Below are 21,762 nucleotides of genomic sequence, written 5' to 3' on the forward strand. Positions count from 1 at the left end.
TTCTCAGTTTTTAAATAGCCATTTTTCTACAGGGTTGATTTTTTTCCTCTAGTTTCCATCATCAGGTGGGCATCAATAACAACTTTGCAGTCCACTGACTAGATATACTATGGTCTATGTAATCTTTTCCTCTATTATTGCATACCTAGAGTGTTTCTGCTTTTCAGGATTATAGACAACAGGATTCAGACATAAGGTTGTATTCATGATCTCTTAGGTTACATTAAAAGGCAGGAATATTTAAGGAAATTATCAGGAGTTTTGCCAGGGGGCAGTTGGTAATGTCTGAAGGTACTTTGGGCTGTTGTAACTGGGGAGAGGAGCGAGGATTTCTAATGAAAAGATGTCAAGGATGCTGCTAAAACATCCTGCAATGCACAGAACAGGCCCCCGGTACAAAGAATTATCAGCCCTGGGGAATTCTCTGGTGGTCCAGTGGTAAAGAATCCACCGTGCAATGCAGGGAACACATCCCTGGTCAGGGAACTAAAATCTCACAGACCTCAGAGCAACTAAGCCTGTACACCGCAGGTACAGAGTCTGTGCCCTTTGTGGAAAGACCCCCAAGTGCTGAAACTAAGACCAGATGCAGCCAAATAACTAAACAGAAAAGAAAGAATTACCCAGCTCTAAAAGTCAATAGGGGCTTCCCAGGTAGCTCAGTGGTAAAGAATCAGCTTGCCAATGCAGAAGACGCAGGTTCAATCCCTGGATTGGGAAGATCCCCTGGAGGAGAAGATGGCAATCCACTCCAGTATTCTTGCCTGGAGAATCCCATGGACAGAGGAGCCTAGTGGGCTATAGTCCATGGGTTCGCAAAAAGTGAGACATGTCTGAGTGACTGAGCGCACATGCAGGCAAATGTCAATAGTGCTGACATTGACAGCCCTGATGTAGATTCTCATAGTATTTGCTTTCAATTCTTTTCTAATGTGTGTGGGAAGCAGCACTGTTCACTGATTAAGAAAATGGGTTCTTGGAACTGGGCTCCTGGCGATTCCTGAGACAAATCTTTTGGGTTGGGTATTTCTTACCTTTTTAAAGGAAGATCAGACCCAAGCTTGAATGATTTCTAAAACCAATACCGCATTCAGTTCAGTTCAGTTCAGTTGCTCAGTCGTGTCCGGCTTTTTGTGACTCTATGAACCACAGCACGCCAGGCCTCCCTGTCCATAACCAACTCCTGGAGTCCACCCAAACCCATGTCCATCGAGTCGATGATGCCATCCAACCATCTTATCCTCTGTCGTCCCCTTCTCCTCCTGCCCTCAATCTTTCCCAGCATCAGGGTCTTTTCCAATGAGTCAGCTCTTCCCATCAGGTGGCCAAAGTATTGCAGTTTCAGCCTCAACATCAGTCCTTCCAATGAACACCGAGGATTGGTCTCCTTTAGGATGGACTGGTTGGATTTCCTTGCAGTCCAAGGGACTCTCAAGAGTCTTCTCCAACACCACAGTTCAAAAGCATCAACTCTTCAGCGCTTAGCTTTCTTCACAGTCCAACTCTCACATCCATACATGACTACTGGAAAAACCATAGCCTTGACTAGACAGACCTTTGTTGGCAAAGTAATGTCCCTGCTTTTTAATATGCTGTCTAGGTTGGTCATAACTTTCATTCCAAGGAGTCAGATCAGATCAGATCAGTCGCTCAGTCGTGTCCGACTCTTTGCGACCCCATGAATCGCAGCACACCAGGACTCCCTGTCCATCACCAACTCCCGGAGTTCACCCAGACTCACATCCATCGAGTCAGTGATGCCATCCAGCCATCTCATCCTCTGTTGTCCCCTTCTCCTCCTGCCCCCAATCCCTCCCAGCATCAGAGTCTTTTCCAATGAGTGAACTCTTCGTATGAGGTGGCCAAAGTACTGGAGTTTCAGCTTTAGCGTCATTGCTTCCAAAGAAATCCCAGGGCTGATCTCCTTCAGAATGGACTGGTTGGATCTCCTTGCAGTCCAAGAGACTCTCAAGAGTCTTCTCCAACCAACATCACAGTTCCAAAGCATCAATTCTTTGGTGCTCAGCTTTCTTCACAGTCCAACTCTCACATCCATACATGACCACGGGAAAAACCATAGCCTTGACTAGACGGACCCTTGTTGGCAAAGTAATGTCTCTGCTTTTGAATATGCTATCTAGGTTGGTCATAACTTTCCATCCAAGGAGTAAGCATCTTTTAATTTCATGGCTGCAGTCACCATCTGTAGTGATTTTGGAGCCCAGAAAAATAAAGTCTGACACTGTTTCCACTGTTTCCCCATCTATTTCCCATGAAGTGATGGGACCAGATGCCATGATCTTCGTTTTCTGAATGTTGAGCTTTAAGCCAACTTTTTCACTCTCCTCTTTCACTTTCTTCAAGAGGCTTTGTAGTTCCTCTTCACTTTCTGCCATAAGGGTGGTGTCATCTGCATGTCTGAGGTTATTGATATTTCTCCCAGCAATCTTGATTCCAGCTTGTTTCTTCCAGCCCAGCGTTTCTCATGATGTACTCTGCATATAAGTTAAATAAACAGGGTGACAATATACAGCCTTGACATACTCCTTTTCCTATTTGGAACCAGTCTGTTGTTCCATGTCCAGTTCTAACTGTTGCTTCCTGACTTGCATACACATTTCTCAAGAGGCAGGTCAGGTGGTCTGGTATTCCCATCTCTTTAAGAATTTTCCACAGTTTATTGTGATCCACACAGTCAAAGGCTTTGGCATAGTCAATAAAGCAGAAATAGATGTTTTTCTGGAACTCTCTTGCTTTTTCGATGATCCAGCAGATGTTGGCAATTTGATCTCTGGTTCCTCTGCCTTTTCTAAAACCAGCTTGAACATCAGGAAGTTCACGGTTCACATATTGCTGAAGCCTGGCTTGGAGAATTTTGAGCATTACTTTACTAGCGTGTGAGATGAGTGCAATTGTGCTGTAGTTTGAGCATTCTTTTGCATTGCCTTTCTTTGGGATTGGAATGAAAACTGACCTTTTCCAGTCCTGTGCCACTGCTGAGTTTTCCATATTTACTGGCATATTGAATGCAGCACTTTCACAGCATCATCTTTTAGGATTTGAAATAGCTCAACTGGAATTCCATCACCTCCACTAGATTTGTTCGTAGTGATGCTTTCTAAGGCCCACTTGACTTCACATTCCAGGATGTCTGGTTCTAGGTCAGTGATCACACCATCATGATTATCTGGGTCATGAAGATCTTTTTTGTACAGTTCTTCTATGTATTCTTGCCACCTCTTCTTACTATCTTCTGCTTCTGTTAGGTCCATACCATTTCTGTCCTTTATCGAGCCCATCTTTGCATGAAATGTTCCCTTGGTATCTCTAATTTTCTTGAAGAGATCTCTAGTCTTTCGCATTCTATTGTTTTCCTCTATTTCTTTGCATTGATCTCTGAGGAAGGCTTTCTTATCTCTCCTTGCTGTTCTTTGGAATTCTGCATTCAAATGGGTATATCTTTCCTTTTCTCCTTTGCTTTTCACTTCTCTTATTTTCACAGCTGTTTGTAAGGCCTCCTCAGACAGCCATTTTACTTTTTTGCATTTCTTTTTCTTGGGGATGGTCTTGATTCCCGTCTCCTGTACAATGTCACGAACCTCCATTCATAGTTCATCAGGCACTCTGTCTTCAGATCTAGTCCCTTAAATCTATTTCTCACTTCCACTGTATAGTCATAAGGGATTTGATTTAGGTCATACCTGAATGGTCTAGTGGTTTTCTCCACTTTCTTCAATTTCAGTCTGAATTTGGCAAACACCGCATTAATACTATAATTTTGCCAACCTGATAGATGAAAAGTGGCATCAATTTTATTTCATGATTGAGGTTGAGCATCTAATTGAAGAACCATTTATATTCCTCTTCTTAGTGACATTTGTTCTCTAACATTTGTGCATTTTCCCACTAGGTTGTTGGTCTTAATGATTTTTAAGAATTCTCTATGTATTAAAAATCAATCCCTTGTCCACCACTTGTAAATGTAATGACTTCCCTGGTGATCCAGTGGCTAAGACTGCCCTTCCAATGCAGGGGTCCTGGCTTTGATCCCTGGTCAGGAAACTAGATCCCACATGCCACAGCTAGAGATCCTGGGTGCTGCAACTAAGAGCCGGTGCAGCCAAATAAATAAATACAGAAATGTTTTTTTAAAACCTACAATAATTAAACCTGTACATTACTGGCATATAAGAAACATTATTATTAGCCAGTTACTAAGAATTCTGAAACAAAAATACAGGTGAAAACAACATGGGGATGGTAAGCAGAGGAATTAAGAAGAAGGAATTTGTTTTGTTAAGAGGATGATATCAATTTTGAACAGCTTAAGGCGCTGATGGAAAAATCAGCATGACTATGGATCTTAATAATTGATGATATGCTTACAAAAGACTCACTTTAAAGAGACAAACAGGTTGAAAATGAAAATACAGAAAATTATATTTCATGCAAATAGTAACCAAAAGAGAGCTGGATTATTTTATTATTATTTATTATTATTATTAAATACCAATTTAAACTTTAAAACAGACATTAAAGGGGACTTCCCTGGTGGTCCAGTACAAAGAATCTGCCTTGCAGTGCAGGGGATGTGAGTTCCATCCCTGATCCAGAAAGAGCCTGCGTGCCAGCAGAGAAACTAAGCCTGTGTGCCACAACTGGAGAGACCCTGTACGACCATGAGAGACTGCACATAATGCAGAGGAGATCCCCTGTGCCACAACTAAGACCAGATGTAGCCAAATAAATGAATAGTAAAAATAAAATTAAACAAAAATAGACATTACAGGACTTCCCTGCTGGTCCAGTGGCTAAGACTCTGTGCCCCTAATGCAGTGGGTCCAAGGTCGGGGAACTATATCCTACATGCTGCAAATAAGAGCTGGTGCAGCCAAATAAATAAATACACATTAAAAAATAAAACAGTGAATTTTGTGCTATATGAACTATATCTGAATTTTTAAAATATGTGTAATTAGTGTTATTATTTTTTAAATTTGCTCTATGTTAGCAGCCATATTATAAAAGGGGTATAAAGAGAGAAAATTTTGTAGGGCAAAGTAGTGACTTATTTCTATTTTTTCTTGATCAGTATCTTCAGAGTATTCTGTTTTTAGTTTTTCAAAGAGTCTAGCTTTGAGACATTGTATTATAGTTTGTTTTTTGTTTCATTAATTTCTGCTGTTATTGCTGATTCCTTTTATTTTCTTTGGATTTATTTTATTTAAAAACAATCTTAGGGCTTCCCTGGTAAAGAATCCACCTGCCAATGCAGGAGACATGAGTTGATTCTTTACCCTCTAAGCCACTAGGGGAGGTCCTTAATTTCTTTTTTGGAGCCCATCCAGCAGTCAGGCAGATCTGCCTCTGCTTCACAGTAGTTGGTCAGAACAGAGCAGTGGCTTTCCTTCCAGCCTCTGACCATCCTGTAACCTACTCTCCAGTCACCACCTCCAGGACTATCTTCTCGGCCACCCCCTACCTCTAGGACCAGCCAACAGGGTTTTGTGTGGTGGCTCCTTACTGTCATCAACCATGAGCTCCCAGATTTGTCAGACTTATTCCACTAACATGGAAACTGCAGCCCACTATACAGTCGACCAGCGTCTGGGAGTCTCTGGCCTTCTACACTTACCTCTCTGGGCTTCTACTTCAACTGCAACAACGTGGCTCTGGAGGGTGTGGGCTGCTTCTTTCTGCCAGTTGGTCAAGAACTGTGAGGGCTCCAAGCATCTTTAGAAGACCAAAACCAGTTCACCTGCTCCACCCTCTTCCAGGACTCAGAGAAGCTGGCCCAGTAGGGGTGAGGCAGGACCTGGAGGCTATGGAAACCACCATGGCCCTGGAGAAGACCCTGAACCAGGCTCTTCTGCATTTGCGTGCCCTGGGTTCTGCCCACACATACCTGGACGACAGCTTCCTAGAGGTGAGACAGGCTGGGACTCAGGACTGGGACATATACCCGGACAACTGAATATATCTCTGCAGCAACAGAAAACAAGGAAACTATAAGGGGCTAAAAGCAACTCCATACATGCACAGCTGGGCAAATCAGGAACAAGACACGAAAAGATCAAAATCCAACTGCCACTTCTGAGATGTCAGGCCCTGCACATAGCATAACCAAGGGGTTGGGCAGATCACCCAAGCCACCCCTCCACCTCTACCCAGGGGACCCATCCCTCCCCTCCCCCATATTTTTTTTTAATGGCCAAATGGCAAATGCATTGGATCCTGGTTTCAGATTTTTTCTTTTAATTTTATTTATTTATTTATTTTTGGCTGTGTTGGATCTTCATCGCTTCTCGGAATTTTCTCTAGTTGTGGTGTGCAGGTTCTCACTGCAGTGGCTTCTCTTGTTTTGGAGTACCAGCTCTAGGGCACTCGGGTTTCAGTAGCTGCAGCACGTGGGCTCAATAGTTGTGGTGCATGAGCCTAGTTGCTCAGCAGCATGTGGGATCGTCCCAGACCAGGGATCGAACCCATGTCTCCTTCACCGACAGGCGGATTCTTTACCACTGAGCCACCAGGGAAGCCCTCCCCTCCCCCATTTAAGGGACCAGCTTATACATCCTGCCCGCCTCCGCCCCCCCACCCCAACCCGGACCCCACCGCAGGGAGTGAGCAAGGGTACTGGTTACTTGTTCTCGCTCCCTCCTGCTGTAGTCCCAGTAAAGCCTTGCTGAATTTTTTTCCTGGCCTTTTATCAATTTCTACTGATTAAAGAGTTCACGAACTCTGGTCTGTAACAGAGAAAGAGGTGAAAGTCATCAGGAAGACGGTGACCACATGACTAATCTCAGTAAGGCTGGCTGACAGCCCCTGGGCTGAGATGGGCAGAGAATCCTTTCCAAAGGTCCTATGAGTAGCCCCCCAAAGCTCAGTAGCCTTTGAGGGCCCCCCCTGCATCTCCCTGGTATAAGGGCTTCTGCCTGAACCTCTCCCTGCAACCTCCAGACAGGTTTTTAACCACACTGCTGCTGCTGCTGCTGCTAAGTTGCTTCAGTCGTGTCTGACTCTGTGCGACCCCGTGCGACCCCATAGACGGCAGCTCACCAGGCTCCCCCGTCCCTGAGATTCTCCAGGCAAGAACACTGGAGTGGGTTGCCATTTCCTTCTCCAATGCATGAAAGTGAAAAGTGAAAGGGAAGTCACTCAGTCGTGTCCGACTCTTAGCGACCCCATAGACTGCAGCCCACCAGGCGCCTCTGTCCATGGGATTTCCCAGGCAAGAGTACTGGAGTGGGGTGCCATTGCCTTCTCCGTTTAACCACACTGGAGCCCACCAAATGGAAACAATAAAGCTTTTTGAAGAAAATAAAACCTCTTTCCAGATAATTATTGTTAGTGTATAGAAACTGGCTTTGAGTATTAATTTCGTATCCTGCAACTTTACAGAATTCATTGAGATAACAGATTTGAGGTTTTTTGGGTTTTTTGGTGGAGTCTTTAGAGTTTTCTCTATATAAAATCATGTCACTTGAAAACAGATAATTTTAAGGGTAGGGGAAGATCGTAATGCAGTGATCTCAGGACCATTTTACCTTCTTTTCTTTTTCTATTTTTTTAAGCATGTATTTCACTCTCACATGTGAGACAGACTGAGTAAAAATATGTGATGTAAACATCAGGTTTTTATTTCTTTCTACATGCCAAAGACAAGTAGAAAATAACACAAATTATCCTTTCAAGCCAATAAAATTCCTATGAAAATAATGATAAGTTCAGCTGTCAAAGCTAAAACAAATTGTCTCTAAATATAGTAGCAACCCAAATGTGGTGAGGCAAGAAACATCACAGCCACAAAACTAAGGTTAACTGAGGAAATGGCGCTCCTTTGCCTTCTTAGAAATGATCCAAAAAACTGATAAGAACAGATACTACTCTTGATCTTAGTCGAAAGACTTTACAGTAACATATGTAAAATAGATAGCCAGTGGGAATTTGCTGTATGACTCGGGAAACTGGAACCTGGGCTCTGTGACAACCTAGAGGGGTGGGGTGGGGTGGGAGGTGCCAGGGAGGCCCAAAAGGTAGGAGACATATGTACACCTATGGCTGATCCACGTTGATGTATAGCAGAAACCAACACAATATTGTAAGTATCCTTCAACTAAAAATAAATAAATAAAAGAGATTTTAAAATAAGTTAAATCTGGAACAAAAAAAAAAAGCACTCGCCATACCAGGATATCCTTACCTTCTGCAGAGAGAGCTAGGGCAAAGTGCTGGGGGTTGGACAGTGCCATGCACTGCACAGACAGGAGTTCTACTAGAGGACAGCCAGGCTGCCCTTCTGCAGCCGCCCCAACCCACGCCAGCTGCCCCGCTCCTGCCAAGATTTAGCGCTAAGCCCAGTGATTGGAAACCCACCCCCAGTGTCCCACAGAGCAGGGCTGGAGGTCCAGGTGTGCCCAGTGCTCCGTTCAGGCATTTTCTAAACTGCTGTCAGAGAAAGTGCTAGCAAGGACACGGGGAGTAGGAGGGGGAGTTGCCCCCCAAATAAAAAGTAAAAACCCATCGAGGGACTCCAAAAAGCTGTTATGTATGTGGATTATCTCTTTCTGTATTTTTCATATTACAAGATTAAAACAGAGACAATTTAATGACTATTTACTTATGAATACATTTTAAATAACAGTAGGGCTTTCCTGGTGGTCTGGAGATTAGGAACCCGCCTTGCAGGGGACACGGGTTCCATTCCTGGTCCAGGAGGATCCCACATGTTGCAGGGCAACTAAGCCCGGGCACCACAAATGCTGAAGTCGGTGTGCTCTAGAGCCAGGGCTCCCCCACAAGAGAAGCCGCCACAGTGAGAAGCCTAGGCACCAGGCACCGCAACTGGAGAGCTGGCCCCGCTAGCCACAACCAGAGAAAGCCCATGAGCCCCAGTGACGACCCAGCACAGTCAATAATACGTAAATATTATTAAACAATAAATGTTATATAAATTTAAATAAATGTTAAAATAACACTAGTAAACCTACTACCACAGGTCAATGTAAATAACATATTCTTATGAAAAACAATTATATTTTCAGAATTGTGAGGGAATTCCCTGGTGAACCAGTGGTTAGAAAATTGTGCTTTCACTGCTGAGGACCCGAGGTTCAACTCGTAGTTGGGAAACTAAAAAAAAAAAGGAAGAAAGAATTTTGAGAACAGCAGGGTTGTATTGCACCATGTTTGTGAATCTCTTTGATGTGTGGTTTGAAACAAGACCACTGCATCCTCACACCCGCTTCAGCATTCAGCTGCCACTCCTGCTATTTTGGTTGAAATATAGGAAGAACCTTCAGCCTCATGCAGATATGCAGTTGGAAAAGGAGAAGTTGTTTAATAATAGCCTTTTCAGACAGTTGTGAATATTCTTTTTTTAGGTCTACACTAAATTAGACAAGTGGGAGTTTCTTAAAGATTAGTTGCAATGTGGAATCAGAAACCAACTCAGGAACTTTTCATACCTTATCCAGTTAAAAACCTACTGACCTATTTTGCACTTTGAAGGGACTTTTTTTTACCCCTGCATGATTTTTTTTTTTAATATCATGCATTGGTAATTTGGAAAGTGTTGGTTCACTGAATTACACAGATCTTCAAATGTTAGCGCATTTCATGACACTTTTTTTCATACCAAAAAATGATTCTGATACTACACCACCGACCTTATCAGAAACATGCTAAGATGGTGGGAAGTTGTCAAGCTCAAACTTTATTGTTGGCCACAAACACAATCAGTTGTTTTCCTTGAAGTGATGATAGCTTACAGTGAACAATGTCAGATTCGTGATCTCCTGGAGAAGATTTAGCTTTGGGACTAAGGACCAGGCTTGATCACTCAAGAGCTTTTGTGTAGCAATGTTTTATTAAAGTATAAAAAGGGAGAAAGCTTCTGACATAGACATCAGAAGGGGAACAGAGGTTGCTCCCCTGCTAGTCTTTAGCAAGGGAATTATACACTTTTTAAATTAGTTATTACAATAAATCAAAAGAATGTCTCAAGGTTGTAAAAATTTTACTAGACCCACTCCCACGATTTACATTTTAGGATAACAAAATTAGAATTTAAAAATAGAAAGATCCTATCAGACCCACTCCCATAATGTACATTCTAAAATATCAGGATTCAGTTCAGTTCAGTTCAGTCGCTCAGTTGTGTCCAACTCTTTGCGACCCCATGAATCACAGCACGCCAGGCCTCCCTGTCCATCACCAACTCCAGGAGTTCACCCAAACTCACATCCATCGAGTCGGTGATACCATCTAGCCATCTCATCTTCTGTCGTCCCCTTCTCCTCCTGCCCCCAATCCCTCCCAGCATCACAGTCTTTTCCAATGAGTCAACTCTTCACATGAAGTGGCCAAAGTAACGGAGTTTCAACTTTAGCATCACTCCTTTCAAAGAAATCCCAGGGCTGATCTCCTTCAGAATGGACTGGTTGGATCTCCTTGCAGTCCAAGGGACTCTCAAGAGTCTTCTCCAACACCACAGTTCAAAAGCATCAATTCTTTGGCACTCAGCTTTCTTCACAGTCCAGCTCTCACATCCATACATGACCACAGGAAAAACCATAGCCTTGACTAGACGGACCTTTGTTGGCAAAGTAATGTCTCTGCTTTTGAATATGCTATCTAGGTTGGTCATAACTTTCCTTCCAAGGAGTAAGCATCTTTTAATTTCATGGCTGCAATCACCATCTGTAGTGATTTTGGAGCCCAAAAAAATAAAGTTTGACACTGTTTCCGCTGTTTTCAACAGCGGAAACAGTGGAAAATATCAGGCTTAGTCAGAAGCTTTTCAGGAAGGAGAAACTGTCCTCAAGCAGAATACATTGCTGTTATATAATACAGCAATAATACTCTAGTACAGTTTAAACTGAGTTTTTTGTTGTGTAATCAGTTCTGGGCTTAAAGAAAAAAAGTGTTTTTTGTGACTAAGACTAAGGAATGTAGAGGAAAAAAAAAAGAGTTTGTCCTTTCCTCCTCCTTGAGAACCCCAGACTCCCCTCTTCTCAGGGACCCCAGGACTTCTTATCAACCTGCCTAAGAATTGACTCTCTCAGTGACAGGGTTACTTTGTTCATTTTTGAGAAAATGTCTGCCAAATGCCCGAAGTCTAGATAACCATAGCTCCTCTCTCGCTTGTTCTTTCAGGTAAAAAGCATGTTTCTTTAAATAAGAGGCTAATTCAGCTCACATCTCAAACAACTGCAAAGAAATGCACCAAGGAAATGCATCCTTGGACAACCATGGTACTTCCAGAGCCAGCAGAAGTGTTTTAGGCATACTTCACGTTTCATCACACAAAACATTAAAAAGATGTGTATTCAGGAGTTCAAAATTAATAAAATTAATGAATTTCCCTGCTTCATCAAGGACAGTCTGAAGTGAAACTGACTTTTGTCTCTTCTCTTTTTTTTAACTTTGTGCAGTGGTGAGGAAAACAATGATTACTAGTGTGGTTTGATGTCACTGCCTGATTCATGCCAAGGGGGCAGCAGCTTAATTTTCCATTGCTTTTGTACCATCAATGCAGATATTAATATGGTAAAAAAGGGCAAATTACATCTCATTATTATTATAAAGATAGTTTTGACCTCCCTACCCCAAAAGACCTTGAAGTGTCCAAAGGTAATACTTTAAAAAACACTGTCTTAGTCCAACCAGGATTTGAGCTGATTTGACAGGACTTTAATTTTTAATTTATTTTTATTAAATTAATAATTTAATTTTTAATTTGGCCATGGCAGGTGGCTTGCAGGATATCAGCTTCCGTGACCAGGACTGAACCTTGGCCATAGCCGTGAAAGCCCGGAATCCTAACCACTGGGCCACCAGGGAACCCCCAGTTATACTGTTGTCTTTGTGAAGGTTGTGGTATTTCATGTTGACCCTTGTTCCCAGAATGCAATCCATCAGATGCCCCAGGTTAATGCCTGGGCAGGTTTTCAGGCTGCTTTCTCCTTGATGGCCTTGAACTTCAATTCTTGTCCCCCAGGTCCTCGACTTTCAAGAGCAGGAATGAGCTTCCCTCCCTCTCCACAGTTTCTCTTGGATTGCAAAAGCCTTTGTTAGACAAACAGCACCAAATGTTGGGTTCACTTCTTTGGGCTTCTCTTCACTCTGGGATCTTGACCTCTGTGGCAGATCGATTAGAAGAAATGACTCTAGTTCTTCATCTACAACTTTTCGTTTATTCATTTGGCTGCACCGGGTATTTAGTTGTGGCATATGGGATCTTCGTTGCTTCACGTGGCATCTTTGGTCTCGGTGCACGGAGTCTCTAGTGGTGGCACAGGGGCTCCAGAGCAGGCGGGTTCAGTAGCTTCGAGGCATGTGGGATCTTAGTTCTCTGACCAGGGGATCAAACTCTGGTCCCCTGCCCTTCGAGGCGGATTCTTAACCACTGGAGCACTAAGGAAGTCCCTATCTACAACTTTCGCAATGTGATTTTGCAACTCCTTTCATCAAGAGGTGGAGACTTTCAGGCATCTGAATGTCTCCAAAGAATAGCAAGAAGAGATAAGAAAGCGTTCTTCAGCGATCAATGCAAAGAAATAGAGGAAAACAACAGAATGGGAAAGACTAGAGATCTCTTCAAGAAAATTGGAGATACCAAGGGAACATTTCATGCAAAGATGGGCTCGATAAAGGACAGAAACGGTATGGACCTAACAGAAGCAGAAGATATTAAGAAGAGATGGCAAGAATACACAGAAGAACTGTACAAAAAAGATCTTCACGACCCAGATAATCACGATGGTGTGATCGCTGACCTAGAGCCAGACATCCTGGAATGTGAAGTCAAGTGGGCCTTAGAAAGCATCACTACGAACAAAGCTAGTGGAGGTGATGGAATTCCAGTTGAGCTCTTTCAAATCCTGAAAGATGATGCTGTGAAAGTGCTACACTCAATATGCCAGCACATTTGGAAAACTCAGCAGTGGCACAGGACTGGAAAAGGTCAGTTTTCATTCCAATCCCAAAGAAAGGCAATGCCAAAGAATGCTCAAACTACCGCACAATTGCACTCATCTCACATGCTAGTAAAGTAATGCTCAAAATTCTCCAAGCCAGGCTTCAGCAATATGTGAACCGTGAACTTCCTGATGTTCAAGCTGGTTTTAGAAAAGGCAGAGGAACCAGAGATCAAATTGCCAACATCTGCTGGATCATCGAAAAAGCAAGAGAGTTCCAGAAAAACATCTATTTCTGCTTTATTGACTATGTCAAAGCCTTTGACTGTGTGGATCACAATAAACTGTGGAAAATTCTTAAAGAGATGGGAATATCAGAGCACCTGACCTGCCTCTTGAGAAATGTGTATGCAAGTCAGGAAGCAACAGTTAGAACTGGACATGGAACAACAGACTGGTTCCAAATAGGAAAAGGAGTATGTCAAGCCTGTATATTGTCACCCTGCTTATTTAACTTATATGCAGAGTACATCATGAGAAATGCTGGACTGGAAGAAGCAGAAGCTGGAATCAAGATTGCTGGGAGAAATAACAATAACCTCAGATATGCAGATGACACCACCCTTATGGCAGAAAGTGAAGAGGAACTCAAAAGCCTCTTGATGAAAGTGAAAGTGGAGAGTGAAAAAGTTGGCGTAAAGCTCAACATTCAGAAAACGAAGATCATGGTATCCGGTCCCATCATTTCCTGGGAAATAGATGGGGAAGCAGTGGAAACAGTGTCAGACTTTATTTTTGGGGGCTCGAAAATCACTGCAGATGGTGACTGCAGCCATGAAATTAAAAGACGCTTACTCCTCGGAAGGAAAGTTATGACCAACCTAGATAGCATATTCAAAAGCAGAGACATTACTTTGCCAACAAAGGTCCGTCTAGTCAAGGCTATAGTTTTTCCTGTGGTCATGTATGGATGTGAGAGTTGGACTGTGAAGAAGGCTGAGTGCCAAAGAATTGATGCTTTTGAACTGTGGTGTTGGAGAAGACTCTTGAGAGTCCCTTGGACTGCAAGGAGATCCAACCAGTCCATTCTGAAGGAGATCAGCCCTGGGATTTCTTTGGAAGGAATGATGCTAAAGCTGAAACTCCAGTGCTTTGGCCACCTCATGGGAAGAGTTGACTCATTGGAAAAGACTGTGATGCTGGGAGGGATTGGGGGCAGGAGGAGAAGGGGATGGCAGAGGATGAGATGGCTGGATGGCATCACTAACTCGATGGACGTAAGTCTGGGTGAACTCCGGGAGTTGGTGATGGACCGGGAGGCCTGGAGTGCTGCAGTTCATGGGGTCGCAAAGAGTTGGACACGATTGAGCAACTGAACTGAACTGAACTGAACTATTGTCTGCTTTGGCCAACAGAAGATGACAGAAACAATATTGTGCCATTTCTGGAACTAAGCCTCCTTAAGAGGCTGGCATGCTTCAGTTCAGCCTCAGACCCCTGCTGCAAGAATTGCCATGAGAACAAACCAAAGCTACTTTGCTGGGATATGCAAGACCACGTGGAATAGAAAGAGACTGTCTCACCTGAGTCCACCTTAAATCAACCAGACACCAGCCAAGTCACCTCCTGACATGTCCGCTGAGCCTAACCTGGATCAGCAGAACTGTCCAGATGTCCAATTACCCCATGGACTTGTGAGCCATAATAAAATTATTATTGTTTTAAACAACTAAGTTTTGGGGTGATTTTGTTCTATAATAATAGCTAACTGCAAAAGCTAATTGATACCTTGCCCCTTTGGTAGCTCTCTGACACCTTCAAACACCTATTAATATTTTATATTTTGACCAGCTTTTCTACTTGTTATTGGTGGGAAGATTGGTCTGAAATAAGCTAGTCTGACATTACTCAAAGCAAAACATCCTTGATGACTTCTTGCTTTTCCTCATACTTTCATGAGTCTGCTTTATCTTTTTTAGAATATTTAATATGTTGATTTTAGCTTCTTGGCCCACCAGTCTGCCTTGTCTCTTATGTGCGTGCTAAGTTGCTTCAGTCATGTCGGCTCTTTGTGATTCCGTGGACTGTAGCCCACCAGGCTCCTCTGTCCATGGGATTCTCCAGACAATAATACTGGAATGGGTTGTCTCTTATAGGCTGTTCAATTTGTTTTATCTTATTTATGTTTTAAGTCTTTATTGAATTTGTTACAATATTGCTTCTGTTTTATGGTTTATTTTTTTGGCCGGGAGGCATGTGGGATCTTGGCTCCCCAACCAGGGATCCAACCCACACCCGTCCGTTCCACCCGTATTGGAAAGGAAAGTCTTAACCACTGATCCACCAGGAAAGTTCCTCAATTTACTTTATCTATGTTTTTGTATTGATTTATTTATTTTTGGCTGTGCTAGGTCTTCATTGCTGCACAGGCTTTTCTTTAGTTTCAGTAAGGGGGTGCTACTCCCTGGTTGCAGTGTGTGGGCTTCTCATTGTGCTGCTTCTTGTTGCAGAGCACAGGCTCCAGAGCACAGGCTCAACAATCGTGGCACACGGGCTTAGTTGCTCCACAGCATGTGGGGTCTTCCTAGATCAGGGATTGAACTTGCGTCTCCTGCTTTGACAGGCAGATTCTTTACCACTGAGCCACCAGGGAGGCCCTGTTTTACCTAAATTAAAAGAAAATAATTTATTCTTATAGTGGTTTCTTCCCTAGACTTTGCCCCCTTGAACTCATATTCCCCTAGGGACATTTGCTACTTTGGTGCGTGACTTGTGAGAAAGGGCAAGCATTCTGGTTGCTAGCACAGGCCCCTCCCGGTGAAGCAGGCTTGTATTTGGAGGAGGGTATGAGATGTGAAGGAGGGACGTTAAAATTATCCAGGGCAGTACAACTGCCTTTTGATGAGTTCTTTTCCTCACTTAGAATCATTTTGTTATTCAGATTTTGAGGTGGTGAATTAAATGCTGCTGCTGCTGGAGAAGGCAATGGCACCCCACTCCAGTACTCTTGCTTGGCAAATCCCATGGACGGAGGAGCCTGGTAGGTTGCAGTCCATGGGGTCGCTAAGAGTCAGATACGACGGAGCAACTTCACTTTCATTTTTCACTTTCCTGCATTGGAGAAAGAAATGGTGACCCACTCCAGTGTTCTTGCCTGGAGAATCCCAGGGACGGGGGAGCCTGGTGGGCTGCCGTCTCTGGGATCGCACAGTCGGACACGACTGACATGACTTAGCAGCAGCAGCAGCTCCCCCATCCGACTCCTAGCGACCCCATGGACTGCAGCCTACCAGGCTCCTCCGTCCATGGGATTTGCCAGGCAAGAGTACTGGAGTGGCTAGGATCCAGCTAGTCTGCCTGTTGCTAAGTCACTAAGTTGTGTCTGACTCTTGCAGCCCCATGGACTGTAGCTCGGCCAGGTTCCTCTGTCCATAGGATTTCCCAGGCAAGAATACTGGAGTGGGTTGTCATTTCCTTCTCCATAAGATCTTTCTGAGCCAGGAATCAAACTCCATATCTCCTGATTTGCAGGTGGATTCTTTAACACTGAGCCAGCAGGGAAGCCCTATCTGCCTGTACCCATAGATAGGGGATCTCAATGGACTGGCCCAGGTAATGCTGAGGGAAAGAGTTGCAGATTTGAAAACTCTGTCCTACTTTACCTCCTATCCACAGTTCATGGTTCCTGTCACTCTGGGCTGCCTTCTACCACCCTCCATCCCTACTCCAAACACACACAGGATCTTATTATCCATTTTTCCTGGAATGCCTCCATGTTTCGATATTAATTTGACAGATCCACCAGCTGCCCTCCTATTTCTGAGTCTGGGCTTGGGTTGGTCCTGGCAGCCAACAGCTATTGATATTTACATCTTATCATAAATATCTTTATTATTATTATGTTTCAATGTTGTCAAATCGATTGTGCTTTTATTTGGTGATTTCTTCACACTCTCTCACCCAGAAACCAATTTATCGGTTTCATTTTCTTCAATATGTGTGTTAGTCACTTAGTCGTGTCTGACTCTTTATGATCCCATGGACTGTAGCCTACCAGGCTCCTCTGTCCATGGGATTCTCCAGGCAAGAATACTGGAGTGGATTGCCATTTCCTTCTCCAGGGATCTTCCTGACCCAGGGATTGAAACAGGGTCTCCTGCATTGCAGGCAGATTCTTTTCCCTCTGAGCTATAGGGAAGTCCATTTCTTCAATGGCACTGTTTATCTGGGGTTTATTCTGTGTGGGGTTTGCAACAGATATCTAAATGGATTTTTTTCCTAAATAACTAAACAATAATCTTACACCATTAATTAATTAATTACCTCCCCCCAATTGATTTATCATGGTTTAAATTATACATGTGAAGGCTGCTAGTACATCTTGTTCCTTTTTACTGTCTGGCTAGTGACTTCCTTGGTGGTCCAGTGGTTAAGAATCTGCCTTCCAATGCAGGGGATGCTGGTTCAAACCCTGGTGGAGGAACTAAGATCCCACATGCCGTGGGCGGCTAAGCCAGAGTGCCACAACTACTGAGCCCACAAGTAGGAGAAGCCCGTGCACTGCACTGAAGATCGCTGCATACCACAACTAGGTATACCACTGCATACCACAACTGTTTTAATTTGGCACAGCCAAATTAAAAAAAAAAAAAAAAAAAAAGGCCCAGCTATGCTCTACACCACATAATTACCATATCCTTATAATTGCTAATGTTTGGCAGTGAAAATTCTCCTCTTTACTCTTTTTAATTTGTCGAGTTTCTTACTTTGATTTTTTTATTCTCCCAGATGATCTCTAAAATAATTTTGCCCAGTTTCCAAGAAGTTTTACTGGGCATTTTGATTGGATTGAAATCACTTTTAAAACCTCAAATGAAGGGGATTCTCTGATTGTGTAGCACTTGGGACTTAGTACTTTCACTACCTGCATTCAATCCCTGGTCAGGGAACTAAGATCTTGCAAGCAGCATAACCAAAAAAAAAGGAAACAAAGAAAAAACTCCAAATGAATATAGAAAGGATTGATGTTTTTGCTGTATCAAAATCATAGGTTATTTTTCAGGCATGTAGGATGATTTGCACTTATTCACACTAGGTTTTATTATCTAGAGTTGGACTGTGAAGAAAGCTGAGCACCGAAGAATTGATGCTTTTGAACTGTGGTGCTGGAGAAGACTCTTGAGAGTCCCTTGGACTGCAAGGAGATCCAACCAGTCCATCCTAAAGGAGATCAGTCCTGGGTGTTCTTTGGAAGGAATGATGCTAAAGCTGAAACTCCAGTACTTTGGCCACCTCATGGGAAGAGTTGAGTCATTGGAAAAGACTCTGATGCTGGGAGGGATTGGGGGCAGGAGGAGAAGGGGACGACAGAGGATGAGATGGCTGGATGGCATCACTGACTTGATGGACGTGAGTCTGAGTGAACTCCGGGAGTTGGTGATGGACAGGGAGGCCTGGCGTGCTGCAATTCATGGGGTCGCAGGGAGTCGGACACAACTGAGCAACTGAACTGAACTGAACTGAAAACCTGCTTACTTTGGGGGGACGTCATCTTCTTATTTCCTTTCCTGACTTTTCTTGGGCTTCTCTTGTTGCAGAGCATGGGCTCTAGAGTACATAGGCTCAGTAGTTGTGGCACTTGGGCTGAGTTGGCATGCATAATCTTAGTTCCCTTATCAGAAATCCAACCCACATCCCCTGCATTAGCAAGAAGGATGCTTAACTACTGGACCACCAGGGAATCCCCACAAGCTGGTTCTTAGTTTTTTCTGTTTCATTCAACTCAGCTCAAAAGTCTTAACTCTATAGAACATGTTTATGTTTTAATAGGAAAAAAAATCAAGATATAAAAGTATTTAGATGGTGTGAGCAACTGTTTATCTAGCAATTTACAGATTATGACAGTAGTGCTTTGTATCAAATACTATCTGGGCACTGTGGTGAAGGGGCCATCGTCCATACTCAGGGAATGTATGTAGTTGGGGAGGCTAACAAGTAAATGGGCAATTTCAACTCAATAGGGAAAATTATAGGGTTATATTTATATATGCTAAGGTATACATATGTATGTATATAGAAAAGAGTAAAAATAGAAACACTCAATTTTACATGACTATCATCAGCTAGTGTTTAAAACTTCTTTTTGGTGTCTTCCAAATTTGCTCTAAAGATAATGCATAACATGAAAAAAATTGAAAAGTTAAAAAGAAATGGGGCTCCCTCTGGCCAAATGTGGGACAATTTGAGCATTAATAAAAATAATGGTGGACTTCCCTGGTGGCTCAGCAGTAAAGAATCCACCTACAGTGCGGGAGTCATAGGAAACATGGGTTCGATCCCTGGGTTGGGAAGATCCCCTGCAGGAGGGCATGGCCCCACTCCAGTGTTCTTGCCTGGAGAATCCCATGGACAGAGGAGCCTGGTGGGCTACAGTCCATGGGGTCCCAAAGAGTCAGATACGACTGAAGTGACTTGGCACCACATGGCATGACATAGATAATGGTAGCATGGAATATAATACAGCAAATACAAAAACCTGGGAATCCACATTGATCCTAATCTTTTCAGGGTTGGAGGGGGACAAGGTCTTTACAGGAGACTGCTGCTGCTGCTGCTAAGTCACTTCAGTCGTGTCCGACTCTGTGCGACCCCATAGGCTCCCCTGTCCCTGGGATTCTCCAGGCAAGAACACTGGAGTGGGTACTAATTCATAAATACAAAAAGAATGATAGAATGAGAAAACCTCCAACTTGCAACCACCCGTGTTAATAAATGATTCAGGCAAGATTCATCAATGGATGCTGAAACCACTGGGTGACAAATTGTTGAAACAGGAGGATACATCTGTAGTATCAAAGTATGGTCCCATAGATGACTAATTACAAGGAGGAAAAGCTTCTTACAGCATAGAAATCAGGTGGGTGTCATTTTAACTATAAATGATCAAATTTATCACATGCCTCCTGATGTGTGGTCCACTGAGGACACATCACCATCTATACAGCACTTCTGCCAAAATTATTTAACATGATCTGTATTGCAAAAACAAGCAGACAAATTCATATGAGGGACATTCTTGCAAAACAACTAACCTAGACTTTTGAAAAATATTAAAGTCATGAAAATTTCTTTTTCTTTTTTTAAAAAACATGTTTATTATATCTCCTTTTAGAAGTGGCATCTACATCCTCAACCTAAACTCAAATGGACTGAAACAGATAATAAAGTGTTTTGAAACATTGATTTTGCATGCTTGCTTAGTCTGACTCTTTGTGATCCCATGGCCTGCAGCCCACTAGGCTTCTCTGTCCATGGAATTTTCCAAGCAAGAATACTGGAGTGGGTTGCCATTTCCTACTCCATCTTTCTTTCTCTTCCTTTTCTTTCTTTAATGGGAAACTGATTTCTTTTTATTTAGGCCTTAGGAAGAAAATTAAATTTGGTCACTAATATTACTTTTTTAAATATCTAGTTTGGGGAGGTCTAGTGATTAGGATTCCAGGCTTTCACTGCCGTGGCCTCGGTTCAATCCCTGTTAGAGGAACTAAGATCCCACAAGCTCTGCAGCACAGCCAAAAAAAAAAAAAAAAAAAAAAAAGCTAGTTTTACATAGATAGGACCAAAGTATCAGAGAAATAATTTCTTCTGTAAAAATTGGCCAAATTTTATAAAACATCTAATGTATAATACAATTCAAATTATATAAAGCCTGCTTGGGATCATATCATTCTGAACATATGACAGTTGCAATGCCATTCTATTAGCTGTGAAAATACTTGCTCTCCTGTGGCTTTGGTTCAAAAGACTAGAGTTGAATCTGCAAGAATAAACTGAGTATCTATGGATGAAGAATGTCGTTTCAGTAAACAAAGGATGTTGAAGTCATCAACCCCTCAGCCACTGCAGCCAACCCCACCTGTGCACCCTGAGAGAATTTTTTGTTGTTCAGTTGCTCAGTTGTGTCCAACTCTTTGCAACCCCATGGACTGCAGCACGCCAAGCTTCCCTGTCCTTCATTATTTCCTGGAGTTTGCTTCAACTCATGTCCACTGAATCAGTGATGCCATCCAACCACATTATCCTCTGTCAACCCTTCTCCTTCTGCCTTCAATCTTTCCAAGCATCAGAGTCTTATCCAATGAGTCTGCTCTTTGCATCAGGTGGCCAAAGTATTTGGAGCTTCAGCTTCAGCATCAGTCCTTCCAATGAATATGCAGGGTTGATTTCCTTTAGAATAAACTGGTTTGATCTCTTGCTGTCTAAGGGGATTTAGGGTGGAGTAAAATAGGATACTGGCCCAAATAGTTAATGTGCATAGGAAAGAAATGATTTCAATGAGCCCAGACTCTTACAACTTCCCATATATAGGGAAGTGCTAAATTCATTAACTTGAGATATCTGTTTTTTGTTTAATTAACAGTAATCTTTTGATGTTCTGGACTACTTGTTTTTGTTGCAAAAACTCCTATATAACATGACTTCTTCTTCATCTCTTTGGGGCAGTCTCTCAGAGCTATCTGAGATAGCTATCTGAGATAGCTCTGAGAGACTGTCTTCCAGGATTAAATCTTCAGCAAAGTTGGCCAAATGAAACACAATTCTCAGCTTTTAGGTTGTGCTTTTTTTTTTCAGTCGACACACTCAATCTTTTGCCAGCATTAATTTAGACTGTTATTAGTAGCAGAAACATCCAGGATGAATAATTCTACTATAACAAAATATTAAAAAAGAATATTTATCATGAAGACATCACAGTATCAGATAAACTTTTTAAAATAATTTATTTTATTTGGTTTCTCTGGGTCTTTGTTGTGGTATGTGAAATCTAGTTTCCTGACCAGGGATT

General features: G+C 42.7%; 1 long non-coding RNA gene across 1 annotated transcript in view; it reads right to left on the reverse strand.

Annotated features, from left to right (window-relative positions):
- Window positions 1-21,762, reverse strand: part of LOC138991014 (uncharacterized) — a 33,597-nt gene that overhangs the window by 4,670 nt on the left and 7,165 nt on the right. The window contains exon 2 of the long non-coding RNA XR_011467059.1: window positions 5,906-5,982. This is a non-coding gene — a long non-coding RNA (uncharacterized lncRNA). The remainder of the gene's footprint in view (window positions 1-5,905; window positions 5,983-21,762) is intronic.

Source organism: Bos mutus, chromosome 15, assembly GCF_027580195.1.
Source record: "Bos mutus isolate GX-2022 chromosome 15, NWIPB_WYAK_1.1, whole genome shotgun sequence".
Taxonomy (NCBI): Eukaryota; Metazoa; Chordata; class Mammalia; order Artiodactyla; family Bovidae; genus Bos; species Bos mutus.